The sequence below is a fragment of the Monodelphis domestica genome, chromosome 4, assembly GCF_027887165.1.
Source record: "Monodelphis domestica isolate mMonDom1 chromosome 4, mMonDom1.pri, whole genome shotgun sequence".
Classification (NCBI taxonomy): Eukaryota; Metazoa; Chordata; class Mammalia; order Didelphimorphia; family Didelphidae; genus Monodelphis; species Monodelphis domestica.
This window is the reverse complement of record NC_077230.1, coordinates 297,299,121-297,323,636: the sequence shown is the minus strand read 5'-3', so window position 1 is coordinate 297,323,636 and position 24,516 is coordinate 297,299,121. Positions and strand designations below refer to the sequence as shown.

Here is a 24,516-nt window from a genome sequence, read left to right as displayed (position 1 = left end):
GTGCCCTGGATATTAGAAGTGATTGAATTTGAGAAAGGTTATAACTATAAGGTCCAACTTCACCAAATATGGTGGTGGTTGTTTTCTCACAATTTAATCTAATTTAATTTCAGTATATAATCTACTAATTCCATTTTAAGTATTGGTTTTTATTTATTTTGTTTTCAGTTCCAAATTCTCTCCTTCCCTTCACTCCCTCCCTTACCCATTGAGATGGTAAGAAATATAATATTCATTACATATATGAAGTTATGTAAAACATATGGCCATGTCCTGAGGGGAAAGAAAGAAAAGAAAAATATGCTTCAATCTGAACTCTAAGCTCTCCAGTTCTGTATCTGGAGATGGATTACATTTTTTATCACAAGTCTTCTGGAATTGTCATGAATCACTGTACTGATCAGTTACTAAGCCTAAGTCTTTCATGGCTTATTATTTTTTACAATATTGTTATTGCTGTGCAAATTGTTCTCTTGGTTCTGCTCATATTTTTGTTATTTGTGTTCAATCATTTCAGTCCTGTGCTAATCTTCATGACCCCATTTGGGGTTTTCTTGGCAAATATAGTGAACTGGTTTGTCATTTTTTTTCCCTCCAGATCACATGCCAGATGAAGAAACTGAGGCAAAAAATTAAGTGATTTGTCCAGGGTCAGTCACACAGCTAGTAAGAGATATGAATTTAGGAAAATGAGTCTTCATGATGCCAGGCCTGGCATTCTTTCCACTATACCACCTTTACTTTGCATCAGTTCATGTAAGTGTTTCAGGTTTTTCTGAAACCATTTTCTTTATCATTTCTTACAGTATGTGAATCTTGAAATTTCTCAGACTTGTGAATGTTAAAAAATTCCCCATTGGGGAATTCTCCATTGGGACAATTCCCCATTGGGACCATTCCCCATTTGGACAGTGAGAACTCCACTTAGATCAAAAATGTGAAGACCTCTACTCCACCCATACTTAATCCTGCTTTAGGGGAGAAAACTCCTTGCTGAACAATGAAAAATACTTAAACCCATACTTAAGCCATGCCAATTTTTAGAACTAATACAAAGGGGTGCTAAGTACCTATAAAGATCAGGCAACTTGTGAACTTACAAGGAGCAAAGAGAAAAAAAATTACACAAAGATTCTAGCCTACTCAAGTGTGGATTAATAAAAGGATTAGTCTACTCAGGTGTGAATTCAGAATGGGCTGTCCTTTGGAAAACGTCTACTGTGATTGGTAGATGGAAGAACTTTGGGGAGGTGACATAGGAGAAAACCCCCTATATAAGAAAAGGATAGTCTGTTGAAACAAACAGTCTCTTAGGAGGCTGTTAGAAGGAGAGTGCTCTAAGGAGGAGGCTCTGAAAGAACAGTCTCTAAGGAGTCTCTTGGGAGAGACTCTTGAGGACAGTCAGAAGAATCTCTCTCTAGAGAAGGATGGCTGGCTGAACTGGTGTCTATATTCTTGCTTGTACAGGTCTTGTGGTGAATGATTAAGGACTGACTGATCTCTCTCTAAAGACTCAGGTCTAGGCCATGTTGGCTTAAGGCCCTTCAAACTTATTCCTTTCTTATTCTTTCTCTCTCTCTCTTAATTCCTCATTGTATTATTAATTAAAATCTCTATAAAACCCAGCTGACTTGGGTATATTTGAATAATTGGGACTATTTCCCTGGTAACCACCTTATATATTGATTTAAAAACAAAACACTGTAGTGAAAACACATTTCCTGCGGTCACAACTTACTCATCCACACTTTATATCTATTACAATTTATATCTTCCACCATTTTAATCACTACAGTTTATTACTCCAACAATTTTAACTGCCACAAGTACAACAGTATATCCTCACATTTATATACCATAATTTGCTTAGCCATTCCCTAATTGATAGGTGGGATCCTCAGCTTACAATTCTTTGCTACCAAAAAAAAAAAAACTGCTAGAAATACTTTTGTATATATGTTCCTTTTCCATTTTTTTGATGTATAGATCAAGTAGTGGTATTACTAGGCCAAAGGACACACACAGTTTTATAGCTTTAGGGGAACAGTTCCAAACTGCTCTCCAGAATAACTGGATTATCTCACAGTTCTACCAATAGTGCATCATTACCATTTCCCCACATCTCCAGCATTTGTCATTTTTCTTTTTTGTCCTCTTCATCAATCTGTTACATATAAGATGGTACCTCCTAGTTGTTATAATTTGCATTTTTTCATATTGAAATGTTGATTTCTTCCTCTGAAAAGCTGTCATATCCCCTTCACATTTTATCAATTGAATAATGGCTCTTTTTCTCATAAATTTGGTTCAACTCCCCTTATGTTTGGGAAATAAGACTTTTATCAGAGAAAATTGTTACAAAGATCACCCCACCCCACCCCAGCTTTCTCTTTCTTCTAATTAGGCTGTTTTACATGTACAAATTTTTTAATTTTATTTATCAAATTTATGTTACCTCCCATGAATCTCTCTATCTCTCATTTAGTCATTAACTCTTCTCCTATCTGTAAGTCTGACAGTAATTTTTTCCACATTTCATTAATTTGCTCATGTTACCACCTTTTAAGTCTTAATCAAGTGCTCATTTGATCTTGCTTTGGTATATGATGTGAGATGTTGGTCTATGCCTAATTTCAGCCAGAATGTTTCCAGTTTCCCAGCAGTTTTTGTCATTAGGTTTTCTATAAGAGAGGATACCAAAGATGAAATATATTCTCCAGTCCTAAAGACTGAGTACTAGTTTGGAGTAGGGAGACATATTCAGAATCTATCTTTGATTCTTAGTAGTTATATGACCATGTTAAATACTTAACATCTTGGTCAATCAATTCCTTCATCTGTAAAATAGGAATAATACCTATAGTACCTACTTTAACCAGGCTGTTTTGAGGTTAAAATACAAAAATGTATATAATGTACTTTAAAACTTTGAAATAATCATTGCTGTTGTTATACCCATGATTATTATACTTTTGGGAAAGACATTCTAATAAAATCTTCTAATAGTAGAAAAGGTTTGCAAATTCATTGGGGAATGAGCCTATTCCATTAGTTTCTAAAGGGTATTAGACAGAAAAAGAATTAGCAATGGACGACATGATCAGGGCTTTGTCTTAAACAACATCTGGATTGAGGGAAGACATACTTCCTCTCCTCCTTCACCCATAAGCGAAGCCATAATGGCAAGTTGTAGATCTGTTCTTGGCCCCCACTTGATTGCTTGACCCTCAAAATATCTGCTTAAGTCAAGCAGGTCTTATGGTCAGACCTCTCTCCTCTGATCTGTCTTTCCATAAGGGGACATACATCCCCATAATGAATGAGGAGAAATGTAGCTCTGAGGTTGACCATTTTCATGAATGGTTGAAATAAACAAGAGACAAGTCACAGAAATTAAGTGTCATAAGGACTTCAAAGACCAAATTATTTGGGGTGTGGGAGAGTAATGTTTGGGATGGAGAAGAATATGAACCAGGTCTCATACTTACTGAGAAGGCAGGAGGTCCCAGAGGTCTAGAAATGTCAGCAATAAGAATTTGTAAAAGATGGAGAGATGATTGGAGAATGATGATGGCAGCAATGAAAAATCTGAAAGTGGCAATAGGGTGCAGGGAGTAGACCAACATGTATGCCAACTCTACATGGTCCTACATGACAATGGTATATAGAATGTTAGTTGGCCTTGGAATGGGGGTCAACTGAGAGTGGATGTAAAGGTTAAAATTATGGTTGAGACTGAAAATCTAAATTTAAGTGGTCGCCAGGGGAAAATCCCAAATAAAATACCCAAGTCAACTGGAATTTTTTATGGTGATTTACTTGATAGTGGAGATTAAGGAGAAGAAGTAGGGTTTTTCTCTCCCTCTCCCCCCACCTGGCTAGTATCAGGAGATAAGGAATATCAGGAGATAAGGAAGTAAAGGTTTGGAGTATGAAGGAGGAAGGAGTCAGCTGGAACTCCAGAAAAAGAAGGGCTAAACCCAGATGCCTGAACCTGAATCAGCTCAAGGCAAACTTAACACCACCACTCCAAGATGTCGAAATGCCTAGCACACTGCTAGCTAGAGTCGCCTCTCCAGGGAAAGAGGAAGAGAGAGGAAGCGACGTGCCTTATATGGTCGGTTTTATGTCACTTTTCTGCATCTCATCTATACCAATCATAGCTTAGCTTGACTTAGGACAGCCCAAGGGTCTTTCTGTTTTTCTGCACATATCTGTTGAAGGCCATTTCCGCAGATAATTAAATCGTGAGTTTGATGCAGACCTTCCTAATATTGTTAAACTAAGAAGGGTGGAGAAATGTAGGGTTTCCAAGACCTGATTCTGTTATTCCAAGTATCTCCCCAATGTTACTGATCAGGAAATGGCTAAATCAGATCTTCTAAAGTACAGTCTGATTAAGATGGAATAGTTTTAAAATTCACATGGATTCATAGGATCACAGATCACAAGAGTCACAGGATTATAGATGCAGGGCCACCTAGTCCAATGATCTCATTATCCCAATGAAGGAACTGAAGTCCACCTTGGAGGATGAAGTGTTTTGTTCAAGTTCACACAAGTAGTAAGTGGCTGGACAAGGATCCAAAGTTAAGTCCCATGACAATACATTTATCAATTTTTCTCTTTGCCATGCTTACTCTGAGAAATAAGATGAATTTCAGTGAGCACCAGGAGATGCAAGGAATGTGAAAGGAAAAATGAAGAGGAGCCAAGCAAGAAAGAATGATTCCAGATGACAAAGTTAAAAAGGAAAGGCTGAGGAAAACTAGGCTAATTTTGAAGCCTGGGTAGAGACAGCAAGCAGTCAGTATGTTCTACCTTTACCTTTGTTCTTAGACATAGGTCGTTTTATGAGAAATCAAGTCACAGGGAAAAGCTAGTCAATATGTAGGCAAGCAATTGCTAAGAGAGCAGTGGAGAAGCATATTTTCCATCACTACATATGTTGGTGCCAAGGACAAAGTCCCAGTCATATTGCCCACTGCTAATTCTAACTTTAACTCTATTGTCCTTCAGATACTAATGGAATAAGCCTATTCATCCCTGTGCTTGTAATCTTTTTACCATTGGATGATTTCATTTAAATTCATTAGTCCTTTCCTATATTCCAAGAAGTTATAGTGTTCATTGGTATAACAATAATAATTAATAATAAAATGAATTTACTACACATTCTGGAATTCCTAGTTATTTGCCTATTTGCATTAATGAATTGAACTTTTGAAGTTAAATTCTCATAATTCAAAATTCTTAATGCAGAACACAATTCAGGCACCATCCTCTCTGTGAAGCTGTCTCTGAAACTCCAAACTTTTTGTTTTTAAACAATCCGAATATTTCAGTCATTTGATCATGGGAAATTTCCAATGTGAAATTAAAAGCATTTTCCATTTTTGCTTAATGATTTAGCCAAGTGCAAAATGTTTATTACACTGTAATATTCGTGTCTGAAGGTCCTACTTGAATAAAGTGATGGCAAAGGAGCTTAATGGCAGATTTTTTTCTATTCCACAACTTTCCAACTGAATATTGTTTGTGTGAAGAGTTTAACAGTTTCATTAGTTACTCCAACCACACCCCACAGGCAAAACAAACCCAACTAAATGCTAATCAAGGGAGGGAGTCTAAGCCAAATTCATTAGACTTTCCATTCCTAAGGGTATCAGGAATCAATTTGGTTTGTGAGAGCCTGAACAAAAACAATGGCATCTGAATTAAATGAATATTAACATTTTCCATGCACAAATTACAAAGAAGGAAGAACTGTTGAAGATGGTGTTTTAATGATTTTGGTTAAGGAAAGTATGCCTCTTTAGAAAATTTATCCAAAGGATAAATTCAAATGCAATACATTAGATTCTAGTTGGCAGGAAATGTGGTACAATGGAAAGACTGCTGAATCTGGAGTCAGAGGATCAGGGTTCAAATCCTGACCACCAGTTTACCAGCTGTATGATGCTGGCAAATTACTTATTATCTCTCAGCTTCAGTTTCTTTAACTGTAAAAAGAGGGAGCTGGTTTAGGATTCTGATTCTTAGCTGCCAATCTAATCCAAAGTATTCTATATTCTAAACAGTATGAATATTAGAGCACCCATTGCTATATTGACTTAATTTTCACATTTTGCAGGTCAGAGAAATTAATTGACTAGTTAGTACTGGATCCCATAATACCAGAGCTGGGAAATGATTCTTGGATTTCTGGCTGAGAATCCAGGGCCACTAGATCATAATGTCTTTCAGGATATTGGCATTTATATGGCCCTTTAAGGTTTGCCAGTCACTGCACATATGTCATCTCATTTGGAACTCCCAACCAACCTGGGAGGTAGGTGTTATTATTACCCCCATTTTACAGATGAGGAAAAGAAATACAGAGATTAAAGGTCTAAACCAAGATCAGCAATTTAGTAAATGTATGAGATAGGATTTGAACTGAAGTCTTCCTGGTTTCAAATCCAGTAATCTATTCATTGTGCCAGTCCCAACTTCCTTTTACTGAGATTCTTTATTACCAGAATAATTGTTAACATTTTAAAGAAAAAAACAACAAAAATGGCCAGCTAAAGAAAATTCAAAGTTCACAAGAAAAAATATTTTAAAACTTGGGATGGGGGCCAGTAGCTAAGTGACTCAGTGGAATGAGAACCAGGCATAGAGATGGGGAGTCATGGGTTCAAATCAGCCTCAGATACTTCCTCACTGGAAGTGACCTTGGACAGATCATTTAACCCCCATTGCCTAGCCCTTTCTGCTCTTCTGCCTTGGAATCAACACATAGTATTGATTCTAAAACAGAAGGTAAGAATTAAAAAAAAAAAAAAAACCTTTGGGATTGTATTTGGTGTTTCCAATCTATGATGATCTTATCTATATAGGGACTTCCCAAATTACAGCTTCCAGGGACACCAAGAAGTTTACAAGTTTTCCATGGTCACAAAGCTGGGTCAGAAATGGAGCTTGAATCCAGTCTTTCCTGTCTCCAAGGCTGGACCTCTACGGATTAGGCCATGATGCTCCACTGCCTAATGCTATCACAAGGAAATGCCTCTATAAAATTCAACAACACAGCTTCATAGGCTCTGAGATTTAGAGCTGAAGGACCCTTAGAAGCCACCTGATAAAATTTCCCCATTTTACAGATGAGAAAACTAAGGCCACAGAGGTCAAGTGACTTGTCCAAGGTCACACAAATCATAAGGACAGGGTTAGGATGTAAATCCAGGTCCCTCTGACTCCAAATCCATAGTTCTTTCCATTCTACATTGCTCCAACACAGGTGATACCTCTGGGGGGCATTCAGATTCAAGCCCTTTCCTCAGGCTACATTTCCATCTGGCCATTCTCATTATTTATATTCCTCTCATTTAGTAAACAATCCCATAAGCACTTATCAACACCTATTTTGCTAAGTGCTGGAAAATCAAAGAAAGGAAAAAACAGTTCCTACTCTCTAGCATCTCCTTCTACTAAGAGGTACAACATGCCAATGACTAGGTATATACAGGATATATGGAGGATAAACTGGAGACAATAAAAGTAAATTTTGTGACTCTTTCTTACTTCTACATCAATTTTTTAAAGTACAGAATGAACAAACAATTAAATCTGTATTTTATTTATGTAAGGAATAAATAGGTTTAAAAATCTGTAGATTTCTGGTTTTGAACTTTAAAAAAGAATAGGAAGATGTCATTGCACTCTATAAAACCATTAAAGAACTCATTCTTTAAAGGTAACCCTCTCTATCAAAATACTTTAGTGTGAAGAGTAATTCTCTCACACAGACAGCATTTTAATACATCACTTTATCATCAAATAACATGAATGCCCATGGTATCAAGCAATTGTGAGAATTTTTAAGACACTATATAATTTAATATGGATTTTGTAGACAACATAGAGCTTGAGTATTTCATCAAAATGATAATGAGGTGGTAGCTTTAAACATGGCAGCCATTAGACATTCTACAACTATGTGGGTTTAGTTTTTTTTAGTCTTCATACTGTGATGTGATTATCTAGAAAAAGGTCCTTGTTAACTTAAAAACTCCAGTGAGACAAAAAATGTCAACTTAATTAATATTAAGAATTATCAAGCACCAGAATGCGCTAAGTATAGAACAGAATAATCAATGAGACCAAAAGGCCAAATCAAAAAGACCATATTTTTGCTTTTGTTCATTTCTCTACACATACAGAAGAGCATTTTGCTATTCATTCTGCAATATATCTTTTTCTTTTGTACACTTCCAATGTTAGTTATCTTAGAAAATATCAAGTTGAACAGCAACACCTAGGTCATAATTAGCAGTGGGTCATTTAGAATTAGGATTTCTGGGAACACAAAAAAATGTCAGTATTAAAGCAGAGGCTGAGTTGCTAGTAAAAACTGAAATTATGCAAATACCCAAATCAGGGTTTTAAGACAGGAGCTAAGATGATTTCAGAGTCATAAAGTAATAACTAGATGGAAACATAAAGTTAATCTAATCTAAAACTCTCATTTTACACAAGGGGAAGCTGAAACCCAGAAGTGCAAGTAATTTGCCCAAAAGCACACAGGTAGTAAGTGGCATTGTGCAAAGATTTAGAAAATCCAAGCTCAATTTTTAAAATTTCTTCCAACTCCAAGATTTTATAATTCAATTGGAAATACTCTTCTATCAGATATTTCAATATAAATATATCAATGGCGAGGTTGCAATCTTCAATTTTCACTTAACAAACTGCTCATTTTAAAATAAAGCTGCACATAAAAACTGTTCTATATGCCAGTATTGCATTTTTATCCTTTAGAAAAACAGCCTCCTTGATCCAGGTCCTGCAAACACAACACTAATAATTGTAGTGCACAAAAACATTCACACCCAGGGGATTTCAGTTTACTTTGTCTTCTCTAGGGCAAATAGTTACCAGATTACAGTATTAACAAAAGAAGATGCTGACATATTATTCCTGCTCTTATGGTGATGGTTGCTCATCCCAGAGTACCTTCTAGATGGCTCCATGTAAATGAGAATGGCAATGGAAAAATGAGGCTCTGCATTTTTCATACAATTTTAAAATCTGTACAAAGGTCCTTGTGTACATTTTTAAAAATAAAATTCAATTTTTTAAATTATCTTTCCATCTCTCTCTATGCCTCATCACTCCTACATTTATTCTTCTTCCTCACCAGTATTTATAATTCCTGTATCCCTGAGTACTTTCCCAGGATATCATCTCTGCTCTTACTTCATTTCCTTCATTTCCCAACCTCACTTATTACATTGTCCTTTAATTTCAAATCTGTTGTCTCAGTTTCTCATTGCTACTCATGATTTACCAAACTCCAAACCTAGGTTACTGCCATTACATGCTTCCTCCACTCTATCTCACGTATAACTGAATAAAGCTAGGAATAATATAACACAACTGAGTTCTAAATTTATGTCATGGAATCTAAATTATACAATAGGTAAAGGTTAAAGTTCTGGTTGAAACTAAATGTAATAATTATTTTGGAAAGGGCTAAGCCAAGATGCCTGAACCTGAAATAAGCTCCAGGGCAAACTCACTGACAAACCCAGACAAAATAACTGCCACCACCCCAAGATTGTCAGAACGCCTAGTATGCTGCCAGCCAGAATCGCCTCTCCAGGGAAAGCGGAAGAAAGAGGAAGTGGCACGCCTTATATGGACGGTTTTATGTCACTTTTCTGCATCTTATTTGCACCAATAATTCCTTATCTTGACTTAGGACAGCCCAGAAGTCTGTCCATTTTTCTGCACAAGGCTGTTGAAGGCCATTTCCTCAGATAATTGAATCTTGAGTTTGGTGCAGACCTTCTTAATCTTGTTAAACTAAGGAGTTCCCAAGACCTGATTCTGTTAGTCCAAGTGTCTCTATTGTTATTGATTAGGAAATAGCTAAATCAGATCTTCTAAAGAATGGTCTGATTAGGGTGGAGTAGTTTTAAAATACACACATCAAAATAGCAAGTTAGTCTTTTCACATCTCCTTAATTGAATCTATTTCATTTACCAGTCTGTTTCAAACTTCTCTTATTAAACCTCTCTAACTTATTCCATCCCCCAATCCTCTTAGATAAGGCTGTTATCTTATATTTTACTGAGAAATTACAGGCTATTTACCTGTATTATTTACCTGTATTATGTAAAAATAATATTTTTAACATGCTTAGTAAAGCATATAAAGTAGGTCCTAAATAAAAGTTTATTCCCTTCCCTTCCATTTTATTCCCTTCCCTTCCCTCTCAAAATGCTTCATCAAAAGTCTTCTATTCATTCCACCTTTATCCTACTCTCTAAAAAAGAAGTGTTCTTTCTCACCAAGGTTAAGAATTTATTCTCTTAAAAAAGAAAGAGGAAAAAACTCTCACCTTCCATCTTAGAATCAATACTGACTACGACTAGTTCCAAGGCAGAAGAGTAATAAAAGCAGTGGTAAAAGCAGAATGGGGGTTAAATGACTTACCCAGCATCACACAGCTAGCAAGTGTTTGAGGCTATACTCTTTTAGTATATTCTAAATCCTATCTCTACCCTGTCTTCTTTAGCTGATTGCCCCCTCTAATTTCTAATCTCTTCCTATCTAGTGGTCCTTTTCCTTGCTTCATACACACATTGCATCCTTAGACTCTCCCATGTCCTCAAGCTATCTGATCACCTTCCATTCACAGCCAAACCCTAAAAAGTTCTCTGCTCTTGTGGCTTCCATTTTCTCTATATTCACTCACTTCTTAACACTTTGCAATCTGATGTCTGACTCCAACACAACTGAAATTGCTCTCTCCAATGCTATTTGCTGCTAAATCTGATGACCTTTTTTTGGTTCTTGTCTCTCTTGATTTCTCTATAGTGTGTGAAACTATTGAACTCTTTTTCCTCCTAGATACTCCATCTCCTCTCCTATCTTCATGACAATGTTTCTTTTTTGGTTTTCTTCCTCTCTAGCAGCCCCTTTGCTGATTCATCATCCATCTCACACCCCATACCCATTAGTGTACTCTAAGGGTCTCTCCACTCCATTCTCTTCTCCCACTTGGTGACCTTCGTTGTTAGTCTGGATTCAATGATCATTTCTATAGAGATGACTCACAGGGCTATATATCCAGCCCTAGTCTTATCCCTGAGCTCAGTAGCACACCAATTATATATTTGTCATTTCAAACTGTATGTCCCCTAGCCATCTCAAATTCAACAAATCCAAAACAAGATTCTTTATCTTTTCCCAAAAGTGCATCCCTCTTCTGAATTTTCCTCCTACCATCTTCCTCTGAGGTTCATAATCTCAGCCTTATCAATTAATACTCAGCTCTCTCTAGCCCTACATATCTATTTATTTGGAAAATCTTTTTTTCTACTTTGGAAATAGCTGATCCTTTCTCTCCATTAATTCTAGTTCAGGCAAGTCCCTTGCCTAAAACATTAGTCACTTTATTATCTGACTCTCTTTCTCTAGTTTTTCCTTACTTCAATTCATTCTCCACTCAGCTGCTAAAGTGATTTCTGGGAAGGACAGGCAATAATCAATAAACATTTATTAAAGGCCTATGATGTGTCAGGAATTATGCTATGTGACAGGGACACAAAAAGAGGCAAAAGACAGTCCCTGCCCTCAAAGATCTCACAATATAATCATGGAGACAACAAGCAAACAAATATGCAAAAATAAACTTTATGTAGAAAAAAAGAAATAATTAATAGAGGGAAGGCACTAGAATTAAGAGGAACTATGAAAGGCTTCTTGTAGAAAATGGTGTTTTAATTGGAACACAAAGAAAGCCAGGAAATACAGCAGACAAGAATGAGAAGGGAAAGCATTCCAGGAATGAGAGACAACCATGTCCTGAATGCTAATGCAGGTTTAACCATGTCACTCCTCTAATTAGTTAACTACTGTATTTGTCCTCAAGTATCAAATGTAAGCTCTTCTTCTTGATGTATAAAGCCCTTTAGAAGCTGGCTTCAACCTGTTTCAACCTGGCATAATATACATTGTCCCCCTCCCTATACTCTAAGTTCCAGCCAAATTGGCCACCTTGCTGCTCCCTATCCAGCACAGTTCATATGCCATCTTGGTGTTTTACCACTAGCTGTGCCCCCATGAATAGAAAGTATTCCTTCTCTCTTTATCTCTTCTTTTAGAATCCTTTATTTTTTTCAGCACTCAAACTCAGCTCAGGCACTACCTTTAAAACCAAGTCTTTCCAAACTGTCCCACTATCCAGCTTTTAGTTTCACTCCAACAAAATTACCTTATACTTATTTTGCATATATTCTGTAGATAATTAGATAGATATATAGATATATACATACACAGAATGTGTGTGGATATTGTCATTTAACAAAGAGAAAAATGGAAATTCCTCAAGGGATGGGATTATTGGTTTTTATCTTTGAGTCCTTTATGTATTCCCCAATATTTGGCACAAGGACAGCAATCAGTATATGATGATTAAATGATGGGAGTTTATGTAGCATTTCTCAATCTGTGCATGTAAAGATCACTGAACCAATAGTCAGAAACTATACTAAGTCTTGTATAATTTCCATTTCACCTCCCCAGACCCTACTTTTTGGACATGAAGACTCATGAAAGCCTTTATAGCATAGGTCCCTACATCTGTAGTTTGAAAAACCCTCAGAGAGCACCTAGTCCAAATCTCTCAAGAAAAGCAGGATATAGGACAGCAGGTGATCACCGAACAGTGTTCCCTACTTAATAATATCTCTGCCATTGTCTTTAACAATACATGAAGTTCCCCCAGTACTGATTCATTCCCTCTTATAATGAAAACTTTGAACTCTTTAAGAATGTCCTAAAAATGAAAATACCCCTACAACTATTATGCCTGATTGGTCATCATGCTAGAATATACAGAGAGAAGCAGTGAGGCACATGAGAGGCCAGGTTGCTATAAGATTATTTCAATTATGTAAAATCTTAAATCTTGCATAAATAAAATCAATGCAAAAAGTAAAAAAATGTGGATGAAGGAAAAATCTTTTCATAATAAATCATTAATAAAAATCTAAGATACAAATCCTATGGTGAACTGTCATAAATCTAAAGAGCTTTCATCAGAGATTCAAGTAATCTAAAGATATGAAGTTTTCATAAAAATATAAAGTGTCAACGACTATCTAAAAATTGTTCAAAATCGGTAATAATTAGAAAGAACAATTAAGACATTCCTAAAGTTTTATCTCACATCCATCAAATTAGCTAAGGTAATAAAAGACAGGAAAATTCAGTGTTGGAAAGGGTCTGGGAGGACAAACTAATCTAATAGAAACATGAATTGGTTCAGCCATGCCAGAAATTAATTTTGAATTCTGAAAGAAAATTTACTGTTGTTCATTTCTCCTAATCCAGTGATTTTAATGACAGAAATAATGGCTCCATGTGCAGCAGAATATACATAGTAGCACTATTTGCTATAGTTAGAAGCCAGAAACAAGCCATTTGCACAACCACAGGGGAAAGGCTGCACAAACTGTGTTTGGAATGGAATATTATTGTACCACAAAGAATAATAAACTCAAGAATTCAAAGATACTATGGGAAATTGTAAGAAAGGATACATCCTGAAAAATGTAGAATCACAAATACATACAATGGCTATAAATATAAATGGAAAAAAAAACACAAAAAACTCAAATAAAATACAACAGTTGATGTTGGTTCCATAGCAGTAAAGTTAATATATATTTTTGTGTTAACCAACTGTAAACTATACAGTTGATCATACTTACTATTAAGTTATTAACTATTTTTATAGGAAGCTCTTATTTGGTGAGGGAAGGATAAAGAGTCACTGGAGACTGAATAATGAGTCAAAACAAAATGAACACATTTTTTAAAATTAACAAAATTCAAAATTGGGTCTTCCTAGATTATTTTTTAGGTAGCCTTTTGTTTTAAAGGTCTATGAATCTCAGTCGTAATAAATCTTGTTTCAGTTAAACATAAGAAATAACATTCTAACAATTAGAGCTATCCAAAAATGGAATTGTCTGACCCAAAAGGAGCTCATTAAGAGTTCCTTGTCAAAGAAATTGTTCAAGCAGAGCTACATCACTTGTCTAAGATATTGAATTCATGCTTTAGGTTAGAATTGGATTAAACAGATTCTATTTTTTTCAGATTCTATGATTCTAATAAATATGCAACCAAAGATTAGCATATAGGTAGTTGAAAATGAGGCTTCTTAAGAAAAGGGCCTTGGGAGTGATGATGGGATGCCAAAAAAGAAGATAACAGAGGTCACCAGAGATTCAGAATTTTGTTTATTAGAAGTAGGCCTAATGATAAAGCCCAAGTTGATTTCAATATAATTTTAAAAGTTTCTTATCAAAATGTGGAAAATAAAACAAGAAAGGATAAGGGGGGGGGGCATGAATGAGTGACTTAAAAGGTAAAACAAGAAGGTAACTTAAGTTATGCTAAATAGTAAATGCTTCCTTCATACTCCCTGGCAATTCAGCAATACAAGATTAAAACAGAAAATACTTAACTGAAAAAATGTTAGAATATTGATTTTCTTTTTCACTTTAATTGGATCGAAGGGGGAGGGAACAAGCCTGAGCTACAAGAATACTGAAAACATATTATGTGATGAACATATATTAAGTCCATAAGCTGTTTACCACAAGTTTATTACTATTTATAATTGACACTAAAACATTTTTTATATTGATGTCTTTGTAAATCATGATTTTTCTTTAAAAACTTCTTATTTATAATGCAATAAAGACAAAGATATACACCAATTTTTCAAACATCTTTAAATTCCTTTAAAGCTGAATTATTTCTCAGCATAAAGATCAGCAATAAATACTTCAGAATCTAAAACTACCAGTTTCTTTTAATAGATGAATTCTGCAGAGATACATGCCTTGCTGGCTAATATTGATTCCACTTAACAAGCACTTATTGGATTATAAGATACTCAAAGTATCTGTCTAGGTCACAGAATAACTATAAAACCCTCATGCTCTGACTTGCTGTAAAAATACGCTATGTAAATTCTCAGACATTTTAAATCAAATCTTCAGGATATAAGACTTGTGATTCTCATTATCAAATTGACATTTGATTAAAAGTCTGAAGGAAAAATAAATTTTATGCCTCTACAATAACCTTATATTTTTCCTTCCATACAATTTTATTTTATTCTTTATTCTAAATTTTTCCCTCCCTATATTCTGAAGCCAAGAGAAACAAAACCAGATAACTTTAAATAAATAATTTAAGCTCCAAAATAAAAGAATTTTAGAACTAAAAGATTTAAAAGATTTTCTTTGTAATCATCATTTTACCAATGAGGTAAGGAAGGCCCAAAATGACCATTTGTCCAAAGACACATCCAGGAGGAGGCAGAGTCAGAACTCTCAGACTATATACTATCCATAAATATAATATATGCATTACTTAAAGAACCCTAATATATGACTATTTATTTTGAAAAGCAGCTAGATGGCACAGTGGCTTGAATGCAAGCCTGGAGTCATGAAGTCTCATTTTCCTGAGTTAAAATCTAGCCTCAGACCCTTATTAGCTGTGTCACCCTGGGCAAATCCCTTAACTGTTAGCCTCAGTTTCCTTATTTTTAAAATTACTTTAAGAAGGAAATAGCAAATTACTACATATTTCTGTCAAGAGAACCCAAAACAAGTCATGAAAAGTCAGACATGAGTAAAACAATGGAATAATAATAATATATTTTCAATCATTTTAAACTAGATCTGGGATTCCATAGGGAACTCCCCAATGAAGAAATATCCTTTACCAGTTTTAGTTCTATATATATACCCTGCAACTTACAGAAGGTGAAATATAAGACTTGGTCTTCTTGACTCCAAGGCCAGCTTAAAAAATTAAAAAAGAAAAGAAAAGAAAAGAAAAAAATACCTAACCTTTTATCTTAGAATCAATACTAGTTCAAGTCAGAAGAGCATTAAGGGCTAGGCAATGGGGGTTAAATGACTTGCTCGGGATCCCACTGTTAAGATGTCCCCAAGCCCAGATATAAACTCAGGTCCTCTCATCTCCAGACCTGGCTCCTATCCACTAAGCCACCTTCATTCCCCCTCCAAGGCCAATTTTAATCAGTATGCCACATTGTTTCTCATAAAGTATATATAGTATATAAAAATGTAACTCAAATATGTTACAATTATAATTTTGCCCCACTGATAACTATTTTGCTTGATCTAATTAATAATCAATAATTGGACATTTAAGTAATAATCTGTTTGGTGCTTTAGAATTTAGAACAACTTGGGAGGAAGGGAATTTAGAAAGTTCAAATTCCTTTTAAAAATTGTCTGAAAATGTTGGAACTTAAATGTATTTTTCCTCTTCATTCAAATTTTCCCACAGCAAAGGAGGGCAATACAAATCATTTGACAATCAATTTTTTCCCCAAAAACTGCTGCTGAAGTCAACAAAAACTATGTCAGGCATTGTGTTAACTATGCCCTGAAGATATTGATACAAAAATGAAATGGTACTTATTTACCTTTGAGGGGCTCACATTTAAATAAAAGCATGTATGTACACAATACAAGGTGACTTAGGAAAGGGAGTCATCAGCAAATGGAATGCACTTCCTCCTCACCTCTGACTCATAGAAAGTCTAGTATCCTTAAAGACTGGGCTCAAGAATGCCATTGTTTCTAAGAATATTCCAGGATATCCAAGGCAAAGGCAGTTCAATATGGCTGCAACTCAGAAAGTAAAAAATGGAATATAGGCTGGAAAGGTAATAAGAGATAAGGTTTCAAAGAGAATTAAATGTGAAATGGAAAAGGTTATATTTGATTCTAAAGATAAAAAGGAGAGTGTAGAGTTTGATTATCTGGCAGGGGGATGGAGAGGATGGGAAGAGGTGACAAGATCACACTTAGATTTAAGGAAAAGCCCTTTAGAATCTGTATGGAAGATGGATTGGAGTAGGGAAAGGTTTTTGGCAGGCAGATCAACAAGGAGGCTATCTTAGGAGAAAGATGATGAAGGACAGAACTAGTGGCTGTGTGAGTGAAGACAAGAGGTCCATGGTGTCAAAAGCAGCAGTGAGGTCAAGGAGGATAAGAAATGAGAAAAAATCATTAGATTTGGGGGTCAGATCTTTGGTAACTTTAGAGAAAGCAGTTTTAATTGAGGGATGAAGTCAGAAACTAGGTTGCAAGAAATAAAGAGAAAAAGTGTAAAGTCATCATGGATGGCTTTTTAAAGTTTGGACATGTAGAGAAGGAGAGCTGGAGAACAATAGTTATCAGTTAAGTGGATAAACTTGAATTTTTTCAGTAAAGTCTGAATTGAGGACCTCAAAGAGGAGAGGTTCAGTAGAAGTAATGTTGTTGGAGGCTTAAAAAGAGAATAAAAAAAGATTAGAAAAACTATTGTGGATAGGAGGATAGAGAACATCTAAAAATCAGAAGACATTATTAAAGACTTTAGTTATAAATGTTTCAAAAGCAGAAATGTTGTCCTGAATCTGTTTCTCTTGTGAAATTCATCTTTGTTTTTCTGTTCCTGTTCCACCCACAGGAACTGTAAAGGTTAAAAAGAAGTTGGGGGCAAAAGAAAGCCATAAAACATGCCCTTTCCTTCATAAAGGTAGAGGCATTTGTGGACTAAATGGATGTGACTCCCACACAGACACATTTGCCTTGGTTTGTTCTGTTTTTTTCTTTTTAAAACACATAAATTTAGCACAGTGCCCAGCACTTAACATTGTCATTGGCATGTAGGTGCTTAATAAATGGTGGACAAAAGCCAGGTTCTTCTACTCCTTCCTTGCATGCTGAATAGTGACCACAACTCTATCTTCCAAAATCCTGCTTTTAGTTATCCAAGCTCTTTAGCACATGGCAAATTAATGAGGATGTAATCAGCTATTCAGTCTTAATGATGAGTTTTCTACAAAACTGTGGGCTGCAAAATAATCTATAAAACTGAAAAAAAAAATTTTTGGAAGTTCTCATCAACTGTACTTAATGTAGTTTTAAAAGTTCTTCTTCACATTCAATTCATTACAATTTAGAATCATGGACTTTTAGAGATGTTATATATGGTTTGTATAGGAGATTGGACTAAATAAGAATGATTTGGTAGGAAAGAAAAAAAGAGAAAAATCTAGACATAGTAATTGTCAGAATAGCAATAATAAAACATTGACATTAAAATCATCAGAAAACAGATGGTGCAATCTATATTAATATATGTAAAAACAAAGTCATCTCCTAGTTCATATAACTGTAACCACTTTTTTTTCCCACATAACTGGATGTCATTCTTGGAAAAATCTAATGCAATTCAAAGCAATAAAAAACATTCTTCTAAAAATCTTATTACCAACCCAGTGGAATTGCTCATTGGCCATGGGAGAGTGTAGGGAAGAGGGGAGGGAAAGAACATGAATCACGTATCCATGGAAAAATATTTGAAATTAATTAATTAAATAAATAGATTTTACAATAAAAAAATCTCATTACTTTAACTCTCATAAAAGAATCATCTATCATTACCACATTCTCAGTATTTTCTTTAATAAAAAAGATAACCATATTATATACAGCTGTCCTGACCTTAGTTGAAGTATGAATAAGTGCCAACAAGTAAGGCAACAGAGAAGAGATTGTATTACAGGAAAAGTAGAGGGAGAGAGGAAAGAATGGAAGGGGATGGGAATAAAAAAGGTCAGTTATCTACTAATAGAAAATTCTCATTTCTTGTATAGGATCATAAGCACTAGTAAGTATAAAGACATCTTCCTATGGAGTCACTGAGTATAATTTCCCTTTTTAAACTAAGCCAATAAGAAAATAATATTTGATTTAAAAAATTACAATAAAATTCAATAAAATTTCCAAGAATCAATCAACACACATTTATTAAGAGACTATTATGTGGAAGGGAGTAACATGCACAAAATTATAAAGATAAAATGAGCTTGACTTGTGAAGAATTTTAAATGTGAAACAGAAAAGTTTGCATTTGATCCAGAAGGTAGTAGGGAGTCACTGGAGTTTATTAGGTATAAAAGAATCTAACAAGTCAGATTTGCACTATAGGAAAATCAGTTTGTTAGCTGCTCGAAGAATAGATTGGAAGGGGAAGGTTTGAGACAGAGAGGCTACTGCTCTAGCCTTAGATACTTACAAGGTGTATGACCCTGGGCAAGTCATTTACCTGTTTGCAACTCTTCTGTCTTAGAAATGCTACTAAGGCAAAAAGTAATGGTTTTCAAAGAAGAAAAAATAGTTAAGGAAAGAAATGATGAGGGTCTGTGGATGTGGATATATGAATAGATAAGGCAATTATGGATATGAAATATATTACAAAGCAATGGTTTTAATAGTAAATAGAAATGGATTTCTATTGGTTGCATACTGACTTCAAAAACCACAAATTAACAATATCTATGTGGTATTATATTTTTATTTATTTTGTTAAAAACTTAACAGGTTGTATTTTAATCTAGTTCTAGATGACTGTTTTTTTTTCCCCAGAGGAAAAAAATGACAATATTGGCAACTGATTTGATGTGTGAGGTGAAGGAGAATGTGGAGTCAAGAGTGACATGTTGGTTGGGAACCTGCATAGAAGATTATAAATTCATTCTTATTATATACCATTATTTTATATTTGTCCAGGACTCAAATGTTTTCAAGTAGCACTTACATAAATTATCACATTTTATTTTTACAACAACATTAAAATAGTCAAGAAAGATATTACTATTTCTTTTTATACCTGAGAAAATGAGATTAAGAAGTTAAGTGATTTGTCCAAGGTCAATGTCAGTGCTAAAACTAAGATCTTCTGCCTCTCGATTTAGTGTTCTTCTGCAGCTCTATATCATACAATGCTTCCAGATCTTAGGCTTAATGTGGATAATTTAAATCAAAATGTAATCCAAATCTTCATTGTAGTTACTCATCTTCAGTTGAGTTAATAATTTTGAAGCTTTCAATCAAAATAACAGTAGAATTGACTGGTTAGTTTTTCATATGTTGTTGGGGGATTTTTTCCCTACCCAGACATAAAATAGAGATATGGATGAAAAGTAAAAAAAAATGGTCAAAAATCTAGGCTAACCAAAATTTAAGGGGGTGAAAACACTCCTTAATAGGATGAGAAAAAAAAAGAAGTCACAAACTCAGGACTTAAAAGTCTGATAATTATCTCTTGAATATGAAGTGCTAATAACATTTAGTCCTCAAAAAAGGATTTGGCTAAAATGAAAATGTTAAGGTAAATACTTATTACTTAAATTCTTATTTGGTAATGAAGATCTATGTTCTAAGGTATCAACTCTTCTGTCAGTGTGGGCCTTTGTAGAAAAAAAATGATTTATAGGGCAAAATTTTAAAAAGACAAAGAAACTTACCTTACAAGGAAGTTATATGTGGGCCGTAGAAATATTCTTCAGCTAACATCAACACCGCCTTTTCTCAGGTCTTAGCAGTGACAGCAATTACTGTAAAAACTACAAAAAAAAAGACAAAATTAAACATTGGTAAGGAAAAATCCAATTAAAACATTTTAAGAAACCAAGTTTTAGATTATACACTTGAACAACTCAGCAGGGGCAGTTCTAATCCCAAAACTAGTTCACTTTCATGTTAATGAGTGCTTGAGGTATGCAGAAGGTTATTAGAGACCTGGAAAATAGTATAATTCTCATTCACTGTCTCAGAAGAGCTATAATACTCTCTTTAAATGCCTATAGTGAATGTGAAGAGAATAAGTAAGCAGAAGAAAAGAAATCTAAGGGAAATTATAGGTAAGTGGCTAAAATTCTTAAAATACTGACCCAGTATATTTTTTGTTAAACATTCATTTATGAATTCAATATGCAAATCAGAGTATATGTTAAGAAAGAGGCAGTGAAGTACATGTGTTTTGGTTACCATTTCTGGACAGACAACTGAATGAGCAGATAATAGACCCCAAAAAGTAAAACTCTGGAGATTCATTTTAGCCATATCCATACAGTGTTGACTTAAAAAAAATTCTTATCTTCCATCTTGGAATCATTACTGTGTATTGGTTCCAAGGTAGAAAAATGTAAGGGCTAGGCAATGGAGGTTAAGTGACTGGCCCAGGGTCACACAGCTGGGAAGTGTCTGAGGCCAGATTTGAACCCAGGACCTTCTGTCTCTAGGTCTGGCTCTCAATCCACTGAGCCACCTAGTAGCCTCTATTAAGGACTTTTAAGGACAGGTCAATGGCATATATATAACACCAATGGCCTGTAACAGTCTATGCTGTTAATCTGATACTGTACTCAAAAAGGCACTAAACTCTGATTATCCTTTGACTCAGCAATATCACTTCTAATGGGCTTATATCCCCCAAAGAGATCAAATAAAGGGGGAAAGGATGTATATGTGCAAAAAATAGTTATAGCTTCTCTTTTTTGCAGCAGCAAAGAACTAGAAACTATGGTGAGCATCCATTGATTGGTGGTATGATTGAATGGATTATGGAATATTAATGGAATGGAATACTTCTGCATATTAAGAAACCACAAAAGGGCAAGATTCAGAGAAACCTAGAAAGATTCACATTAACTGATGCAAAGTGAAGGGAGTAGAACCAGAAGAAAAATGCACTAAAACACATTTAAAAGACTTAAGAATTCTGATCAAGATAATGACCAAATGATTTCAAAGTACCTATGTTGAAACAAATATTGACTTATACTCAGAGATACAATAGACTCATGATAGAGAATGAGACTTTTTTTTTGGGGTCACAGACAACTGTTTTGTTTGACTCTGCAATTTTGTTACAAGAGTTCAATTTGCTTCCTTTTCCCTTCAACAGAGGTCATACATAGTGGAAAGAGGGATAGTTTCCCTCCCTCCAAAAGAGAAAAGAATAGAAGGAAGGTCAGAAGGAATCCTAGAAAAACAAGACATTTTTAAATTACAAATTGAATTAATATACAATTAAAGTAGAAAAGTGAACTCTATGTAGAATAAATCTGTGGTTTCAGAAATAATCCTCTCTTATTCTATAATGTATATGGAAACGTTTGGTTAATCTGATGTTTCTCAAGTTCCAAATAAAATAAATAAAATGAAATACACACACAAACAATTGAGGAATGGTCCACAACAAAACAAATAACTAGTGGTCATTCAACAATGACAGACAATAATGGGAAGTTAGTAGCTGGTCACTTTGCATACAAGATGAACAATAAATGAACCCCCTTAACAACAAAACAAATCATTACAGTCCTCTGTGAAATAATCAAGAAGCTGAGAATGCAAATGGTATGAGCCAATAATTTTACTCTTTGGACAAAGATGAAAAGAGTTAAGTGTAGAATCACTGGTTCTAGAGTGGCTAATTCAGTATAGACTCTGCCCCTAACTATTTATTTGCTTGAGGTAGTCCTGCCTTGTCTTTAAGATCCATTGAGCTCCTTTGCTACACAGCTACCTCTGCTCTGGACACATTATCACATCATCTTTCATAGCACATCTTTCCTTTCCTGGAATTTTCCATGCTCGATATTTCTGAAGTAGAATCACTTAATATTTCCCCACCTATGAAATCAGAGGTATGAAACCAGTTATGTCTGAGTAAGTAGTCCCCACTTTCAATAAAATCCATGGCCCTTCTCTATCGCCCTGCTCCAATGTGTGGGCTGTGCCCTCTTGTGCAGTGGGATGGGTCTAGGGCAGTGATGGCAAACCCTTTAGAGACCAAATGCCCAAACTGCAACCCTCACACAGCATGTGAACCAACACTCATCCCGCTTTACCCCAGACAGGGGAGGGAGGAAGTACTCCCATTGGGCTGCTGGGCAGAGGGGCAGCTGATGTGAAAAATGTCCTCAAGTGCCATGGGGAAAGGGAGGTAAGCAGCCTTCTCTAGCATGCATGTCATAGGTTTGCCAACAAGGGTCTAGGGTGTCCCACTCATAGAAAATAGGAATCACTAGAGAAAACAACATCTAGATGTTCCAGGTCTGGAGGGCAGACTCACACAGGACCACTGCTGATCCTTTTTTTTCCTACTGTGATCTTATAATCATCCTTGCCAAAGATTTTAATGATCTCTCTGGTTGTATCCTTGATGACCCTTCCTCTTCCTCAGCCCCATCCTTTATTGCCTTTACCCTTTATTGTTCCTTCCAACCCTAGTGTCTCATTTTGGAATTGATGTCTTCCTTTGTGTGAATTAAAATATATTTATAATAAAGGCTTCCTACTCTTAGCAACGCTGTCTGATATGACTTTTGTGAAAGTCTCTAAGTCCCAAAGCAGTTTTAATAGACTGGGATGGTGACCTTAAACAATTTCTTAATCTTTCAAGTCTCCATTCGCTCATATGTAAAATGAGGGGACTAAATGAGAAGGTCTATAAGAGTTCAACCATATACGCAGTAATAGGCACTAACATATTTGTTGAATTGAACTCAACCTATTAAACTGTGATACTGAGTAGTTGGCCTGAGAAAGCAAAAGAAGGAAATGTTGGGTCAGCTTTTACTTTTTAAAAAATGCTTTGCAGTAGGAAAAAAAAAACTCCTAGCATTAATATCTACAAATTGAACACCTAAAATTTTAAGCAAAGTTCTGAGGTTAATGAGTGTTTCTGAAAGCTTTTGCTTCCTAAAGGGAAATTGAGCAAGAGAAAAAGAAAGCATCAGCTTGAACTTCTACAGTTTGACCTTTAAAAAAAGAGAGACAGAGAACTGAATCATCTCTGAAAAATCTTTCTAAATTCTAGGGAAGGCAATATTTAAGTATTTCATGTTTATTAATAAGAAAGTATACCTAAGAATAGCTAGGTAGTATAGTGGAAAGAGCACCAGGTCTGGAGTCAGCAAGTCCTGAGTTCAAATCCTGTCTCAGACACTTATTAGATGTGTGAGTATGGGCAAGCACTTGACCTTGTTTACTTTGGGAACACCTTCTATAAAATGAGATGGAGAAGGAAATAATAAACTAGTATCTTTACCAAGAAAAACCCAAAAGGAGCCTCAAAGAATGAAACTGCTAAAAAAGGACTGAAAACAACAAAGTATATATAAATACATGAACATATTATCTACTGTATAATATATGTGTTTGTATGACTGTGTGTATATATATGCATATGTGTGTATATATAGCTATGTGTCCTATTTCTATATTTGGGGAATAGGCTAGGAACTGTAATTTCACTGGGGTAATGAGCTCCCAGTGAAGACCTTTCTCAAAGCTGCCTATAAGAACCTATAAGGAAAAATGGATAGAAAATTAACCATAGAGTCAGAAAGACCAAGGTTCAGGTCTTGTTTTTGTCACATACATCCTGGCTGTGTGACCTTGGGCAAGTCACTTCACAGTGCCCAAGTCAACTCTCTAAGACTCCAAGTAGCAGAGAAGATGCCAGTCTGCATTAGTAAAGAAAACTCTAGTCCCCAATCATTCCTTAAAATATATAGGTGATAGAGAGATGGACAGATAGGTAGATAGATTAGACAGACT

General features: G+C 35.2%; 1 protein-coding gene across 2 annotated transcripts in view; it reads right to left on the bottom strand.

Annotated features, from left to right (window-relative positions):
- Positions 1-24,516, bottom strand: part of WASF3 (WASP family member 3) — a 200,922-nt gene that overhangs the window by 83,668 nt on the left and 92,738 nt on the right. For both annotated transcript variants that reach the window (XM_001366878.4, XM_007495251.3), the window contains exon 2: positions 20,412-20,510. The gene's annotated coding sequence lies outside the window, so the exon portion shown is untranslated. The remainder of the gene's footprint in view (positions 1-20,411; positions 20,511-24,516) is intronic.